The sequence below is a fragment of the Alnus glutinosa genome, chromosome 10 (genome assembly GCF_958979055.1).
Source record: "Alnus glutinosa chromosome 10, dhAlnGlut1.1, whole genome shotgun sequence".
Classification (NCBI taxonomy): Eukaryota; Viridiplantae; Streptophyta; class Magnoliopsida; order Fagales; family Betulaceae; genus Alnus; species Alnus glutinosa.
In genome coordinates this window covers 7,869,466-7,877,180 of record NC_084895.1, presented here as the reverse complement: position 1 = coordinate 7,877,180, position 7,715 = coordinate 7,869,466, and the positions used below count along the sequence as shown (strand labels likewise).

Here is a 7,715-nt window from a genome sequence, read left to right as displayed (position 1 = left end):
ATACATAATCATTGTATCTAAGACTCTAAGTATTATTAATAATTATTAGATACTTATATCATACTTAATCAGTGTATTTAAGTATTTAAATACTTAATCATTTTAATCGTATACTTATATGATATTATGTGCTAGAATTTATACTTATAGCTTGATTAATATATATATATATATATTGTGAATTATGAATCATATCATATCACTTGACTTATAAGATTATAATTGATCTATGATAACATTGATAAGTATAATCATTACAAGTCATAACTATCATAATTTTTAACTATCTTCTAATAATACTAATATCATATGAATCATATGATTATATAATTTAAGTATTATAGTTTGATCATATGATTCATACGATCTAAGTTATCTAACAATTCATATGATCTTAGATCTTGGATCACGTGATGACGGTGATGTAATGATTCATAAGTATATAATAATAATATTTATAAGTTATAACATTTGATATAGTGAATCAATGATTAAATGTCATATGCCACAATGTTATATTATTAATCACTTATTGATATAACCAAACAATTATAACCAATTAATATTTACTAGCCATTTTTATTTGTTACTTAATTTATGCTTACATATAATATATTGTTTATTAATATACTATATTATATAAATAAGTTATATTAACAAATTAATATATATATATTTTATACGAGCAGGTTCACGAGCTTTAATCGAGTCGAGTCGAGTTTATACGAGTTTGCATCGTTTAATAATCGAGTTTGATTTCGTGTTCATGAGTAACTCATTTTATAATCGATTCGAGCACGAGTCGAATTTATTCGAGTCGATCTCGAATAAGCCTATGAGTAGTTCAACTCGTTTACACCACTCTGTATGTCTTCAATCTATTTAATTATTAGCTACAACTGTACGTACGTCATTAATGCTATAAAGAGAAGTTGTTGAGGATAATTAAAGAAACTGCTTAATAAGTACTACTACATGCATGCTTCCACAAACCACGTACGTAGTAGTAGATTCTTAATTTGTTTTCTACCATGAAGCCTCTTTTTCCTACCTCCTTTTTGTTCTTCCTTGTAATATTGATAGCTCCGTGTCTCATCCTCTCACGCGAACCAACTTCCACTGATCACCTCAAAAACTATATCCAACTTGACCTCCCAGGGGTAGTTGGCCCTGAAAGCTTTGGCTTTGATTGCCATGGAAAAGGACCCTATATCGGTCGGGGTCTCAGATGGTAGAATCCTCAAGTGGCAAGGAGCACAATTGGGTTGGAAAGAGTTTGCCATCACCTCACCAAAGAGGCAAGAGCTGATTTAACAAGATGTATCTTTTCTTGGAGTTCAAAATATATAGTTTCAACTTTCAACCACCATGATCGAGGAAAACTTTTTATAAATTTTTTTTCTTGATTGATGATTTCCTCTTCCTAATATTAATGGAGGCCGGCATGCAATGCTTGAAATTTTTTTTCTTTCTCAGAGGCACTGCATGCCAGTTATGATTGAGCAAGTAATTTATATATATTGAGTTTGCACATATTCATTCAGAGAATTTGAGCATTGGTTTTTTGTATATATGATAGGTTTTGGTAGTTCTGTTGGCATATAATTAAAAATATTATGATCTGATCATACCATTTTGTCAAATTCCAAGTACTGTTGAGCTATTAGACCTAAAAGCACATGCACGCATCTCTGTGAGAACCCCTCATATTTTTATTTCTAGCCAGTTCTGAATTCTGATAAGTGAATGATTGCTGATCAGTGAAATATACATGCAGCTTGACTTATTAATTTGCTATAAATATTTTAACCAATATCTTAAGTCCTTTATATATTGTGGGTTTTTTTACCTGCATAAAAACACTCATATATCAAAATATTGATAAAGTGAGCAAATGGTTGTATTTGATCAGGAATAGGAATCTATGTGATGGGTCAACCAACCCGGATCTCGAGCCAAAGTGTGGGAGACCCCTGTGTTAAATCCTAATTAACGGCGAAAGTGAAATTCTCAAAATACCATGCCTTTCTAAAAGAAAAAACCTTTCCACTTCTAAAAACAAAATTAATGACTAATTTTCAGTGTTATATTATTTGAGTCTTATAAATAGCAAGCATTTTTCTCTGCTTTTACTTTCTAAACCTAATTAACATTCTCCTTTCCTTGTGCCACAGAGAATGGTTACTGGTAATCCTAAAAGGCGACACAAGAGGCAGGCTGATGAAGTACGACCCACGTACCAAGGAAGTGAGCGTCTTGCTAAAAGGCTTAGCATTCCCAAACGGCGTGGCTCTGAGAGACGACAGCTCCTTCCTCGTGGTAGTAGAGAGCGAAAACTTCCAAATGCTAAAGTTTTGGCTTCGAGGTTCCAAGAGTCGTACAACAGAAGTATTTTCTCCATTGAAAAGATCCCCAGACAACATTAAGAAGAACAGCAAGGGAGAATTTTGGGTGGCATTAAATAGCGGAAGAGAGATCCAACATGTTGGAGCTCTGCATGAAACTGAAAGTGTGATCGCATGGGGATGGGGGACAAAAGATATCGTGGCAGCAAAATATGATGCAGAGGGAAAAGTTATAAGCGTGTTGGATGGAAAGGGTGGGAATTCACTTGACTCTGTCAGTGAAGTTGAAGAGCATAATGGGTATTTGTGGATTAGGTCTGCGGTGAAGCCTTATGTTGGTGTTATCAGAGTATGAATATATATATATATATATATATGGATAATTTACAATATTATTACTCTTGTTGGATTGTTGATAGGATTGCAAAATATCAATATTTTTACTAATACTATGATTGCATGCATATTGTTGTAATCTCCTTATTTTAAGCATTATTTTATAATAAATATTCTCCTGGAGTAAGATTTAATACTCTTTATAAAATGACGTAGATGTTGTATGGCAGTTCAATTAGTGAAAAACGTCAATTGCTTTATGCAACAATTGAAGGTTAATTCTGATCTCCAAGTGATCAATTGAATGTTGAAGTCTTTTGAAGTTGTCGATTTATCCTTTTAATTATTTTTTTTTTTTCAATTGATAAAAACCTTTGGGTTCTTATCATAATATGTCTTATGGAAATATGGATTTTTTTCTTCTTTTTTTTTTCCTGTAATAATTGGGATATGTATTACGAACTATTCTTCATATTCTACAGTGTCATGAAAAAGGAAATTTGTACTTTTACATCCCAAAAATGGCCCATTGGGATCGTCGTGAAAGAGATTTTCTATTTTGTCGGTTGTACTTTTACATATGTTGTATTTTTGGTGCATGAACATTGAACGTGTTTGAAAGTCTTTCCTATTTTCCAACCCTAAAATATATTTGTTAAAAAAAAAATACAAAAAAACTCCATACACCTTATCAAAATATTTTGAGAAAATACATATTTATTTTTTTCAAGAATAGGAATTGACTTCTTGCATATAATTTCTTTTTTATATAAATAATAAAAAAATGAAGTTGTGCACAGTTACGTACTCCAACAAATTAGAGGTTATCTTATGGCTACCCTAACTAGAGCGGTCGCACGACCATCTCTAACCGAAGAGATGAAGTGGTTGCACGGCCACTCTTAGGAAAAGAGAGGTGGTCACACCAATATCTCTTGATAAGATGGCTTGATGGGCTAAACTGTTAGAAGTTAGTTTTAGAGCTAGTGGGTTGGGTTATTAGTAGTTAGGGGTAGTTATAGTTGGAATCTTGTATATAACCCAAGTCCACGAATGAATCTGTATCGAATTTGTCAAATGTGTAATTAGTGTTCTTGGAGCTTAGGCTTTTCTCTAATAAAGCTTTGAGATTCTGGACCTCTCGAAGTGTCCAGCTTGCATTTCATCTTCTTCCATCATTTCCTTTTCATCATCCTTTATCCTTCTTTACAATTCAGTATAGCAGAAAATAAGAAATACATTACACAATCTATACTGGCTTTGGGATCTCCGGTGAGCTAGCACACCGAATCAAAGCCCAATTTACACCTTCGAAGAAGGGATGCTATTTGATCTCTGTAGCTCCTCGCTTATATGCCAACCTATGTTTTGTGGTTCTTTAACTAGTAAGCCTCTTATCAAATCCCTTGCTGAAAAGTCGAACACCGGCGAGAAGAACAAAGAGATAGGGAAGAGAGAGGGAGAGGCCTACGTTTGGAATTCTCCTCCCAAAATTTGTGTAAGTTTTCTAACTTTCGATCTAATGGACGGTTAAGATTAGAAAATTTGAGATCCATTTGTGAATCTCAAATTTTAAGAAGAATTTGAGCGATCCCGATCCGAAACGAAGAAGGCAAATAATTGCTCTAGTTATTACCGAAGTAAATCAAGTAATTAGTAGAAGAATGTTTATTTTTTATTTTTTAATTCAATTAGCAGAAGAATGTTGAAAGGGTGAAAACGACACCGTTTGATTTCTTGACCCTTGGAACTTCAAAACACACACTACTGGTTTTCTTTGTCTATGGGACTGTGATCATGTCATGTGTGGAGTATTTTCTCAAAAGTTTTGTCTGCTAGTTAGAAGGCCAAACTCTTGACCCAACTCCAAAATAATGGAAAATGCTATATTTAAAATTACTATTAAATTTAAATGGATTAATTTTATATATTTTACATTAATAATTATTTTTATTATTTAAAAGAGAGCTCTTGAAAGAATACGTACCATTCCTCCCAAAATAATTGGAGGCACATTATCGAATGCGTCTGTTTGGGTATTGAATTTTTGAAATCAGAATTGAATTTCTATTCTCTTTGCGAATTTTGAGGAAAAAAAATGTGTTTGGGTGTTGAATTTTTAGATTTAAATATTATTTTTTAATGGTAAGAAATGATTGGAAGTTTGAAAAGTTGTGTATAATGATTAGTATTGTGAAAAGTTGTGTGGAATAATAATTTAAATAATAATAATTTATTATATATTAATTGTTTAATTAAAAATAAATAAATAATTTTTTTTCAAAAAACATAATTAAAATTAAAATGATTTTTTTTTTTTAAAAAAAAAAAAAGATGCAAGGGGGTGGCTGCTGGTCAGCTTTTTTTTTTTTTTTTTTTTAATTTTTTTTGTTGATTTAATTTTTTATTATTTTATTAATTAAATGCGGGACTCACGCGTTTTTGGAGACAACTTGTCCTGCGCATGGGTCGTGGTCATTAAATCAGACTCATCAGAATGTCAGCCTTGAATGAAATAAAATTCGGGTGAAATTTAGAATTTTTTTGGCGGGCGGACGGGTTTTAGAAAAACCCGAAGAGAATAAGGATTCTATTCTGAATCCAAACAAACCTTAAGTTACTACAAATTTGTGGTTATAACTATATTTTAATTAGTGTCTATAAGCACGAGAGCACTATATACCTCTATTCTGAAATTTTGAACCCACTAACTTTTTTAGGTAATTATGTTTTCCTCCATGAACTACCAGTCATTGTCAATATGTCACTACGAACTGACACATCGACCATAAAAAAGCATTCAACTACTATTTTCGTACTTTTACCACCTTCTTTAGGAAATCTTGTTAAATCACACGGTATATGCGATTTTTAGACGTTAAATTTTGTTTGAAGACAAAAATGTCCTTAAACGATAAATTAATAAAAAAAAAATATTAAACCTAATATATATATATATATATATATATATTTTACCCCCAAAAAAAAAAAAAAGAAGAAAGAAAGAAAGAAAAGTTGGCAGCCACCCCCTTGGTAGAGGGGGGGTGGCTTGCGAGCCACCCTTGGCATATAGGGCACCCTAGGTTCTGGGGTGGCCACGAGCCATCCAGAGGTGGCTCGCAGGCCACCCCCTCCCCCTAAGGTGCCAGCGGCCCCCTTAGTTTCCTTTATTATTATTATTATTATATGTTTAATTTTGAGGGTATTTTTTGTAAATTTTGATTTTAAGTTAGGGTATTTTAGTCTTTTCACGAATTTAACTGACAGAAGGGAGGTCAAGATACATAAATGGTAGTTGAATGCTCTCTTATGGTCGAGGTGACAGTTTGTGGTGGCATGTTAACAATGGCCAGTAGTTCATGGAAGGAAAATGTAATTAGCCCTAACTTTTTAAAGTGTACCAACACTTTATAAGAGCATTGTCAATAGTCTCAGCAAATTGTACTAGTCAAAATAGCTAAATACTATTCTTTATTCTGGTGAACCACTTTTTTAAAACGCCCTTAACAGTCTCATTATTTTAACTATTCACTATCACTATTATATTTAAATAATATATTTTTTTCAAATTTCTATATTCTTTCTTTATTTAATCTTTTTTGAATGTTTGTCTTTTTCTAACAGCCATATTTTTTAATATTTATCTTATTCTAACGGTCATATTTTTGAAAATTTGTCCTTTTTTTTTTTTTTCTAACGATCATATTTTTCAAAATTTGTCTTATCCTAACAGTAATATTTTTTTTTAAAAAATGTCATATGCTTTCACTATAAATAAGATAATTTCCTCCACAATTATCATTCACCTCAACCCAGATTTATTTTCCATTCAATCTCTATTTTTTCTCTTATGGCTCGTTTTTTCTTAAAGAGTCGCACTATTTTCTTCCCAAAATCCTTCATGAATACTTTGATGATGATTTAGAGATAATTACTGGTGTTATGGAAGAAGAAGGATCAACATCGCACCGTGGTGGTACCCAATGTCGTAGGAACATCATGCGTAATCAGTTACAAGGCCAAGAAAGGCTTATGCTCGACTATTTTGCTGAATCACTAATATACCCTCCCAAACTATTTTGGAAGAAGTTCCGAATGAGGCATCATCTCTTTCTTCGTATTGTATCCGAGGTCGAAGATCACAAGCCATACTTCGTCCAAGAAAGAAATGCAGCTAGAATACTTGGTTTTTCTTCCCTTCAAAAGATTACAGCTGCACTCTAGATGCTAGCATTCAAAGTAATTGGTGATTATGTGGACGAATATCTTAGGCTTTCATAAAGCACAACAATCGAGAGCCTAAAATTGTTTGTTCAAGCGATGGTTTCTCTTTACTCTCATGTGTACTTGAGGTCACCAACAACTCATGACGTTGCAAGATTTCTTGAGATGTTGGGGAGCATTGACTGCATGAACTGGAAGTTGAAGAATTGCCCGACATCGTAGAGAGGTATGTATTCTAGCCATAAACGTAAAGCAACTATTATCTTGGAAGTAGTTGCTTCATATGTCTGTCATGCATTTTTTTGGCTTACTTAGGTTTAACAATGACATCAACGTGTTGGAAAAATCTTTTCTATTTACTAAGCTCGTTTAAGGGCATGGTCCTCTAGTCAATTACTCTATTAATGATCATGACTACACTACGAGATATTACCTTGTCTATGGTATATATCTGCAATGGTCAACATTTGTAAAAACAAACTCAGCCTCACTAGAAGCCAAGAAGAAACATTTTGCTGCAACACAAGAGTCTGCAAGAAATGACGTAGAACGTGCATTCGGAGTGTTGCAAGCATGATTTGCAATTGTGCGTTAGCCTGCACAATGTTTCAAAGTCTCTAAGCTCAATCAAATTATGAAAGCATGCATAATTCTCCATAACATGATTATTGAAGATGAACAAGACACTTTGGACTATGATTATGAACAACCCGATGCAAATCCTTATGAACCAATGTCGCACAATGAAACAAATATGCTTTCGGAGTTTATTTGTAATCGTCTACGTATTAGAGACCGGGAAACTCATTC

General features: G+C 32.9%; 1 pseudogene; it reads left to right on the top strand.

Moving 5' to 3' along the window:
• The first annotated feature begins 1,016 nt into the window (after window positions 1-1,016).
• On the top strand, window positions 1,017-2,700 carry LOC133878980 (protein STRICTOSIDINE SYNTHASE-LIKE 10-like; annotated as a pseudogene).
• Window positions 2,701-7,715: the final 5,015 nt, after the last annotated feature.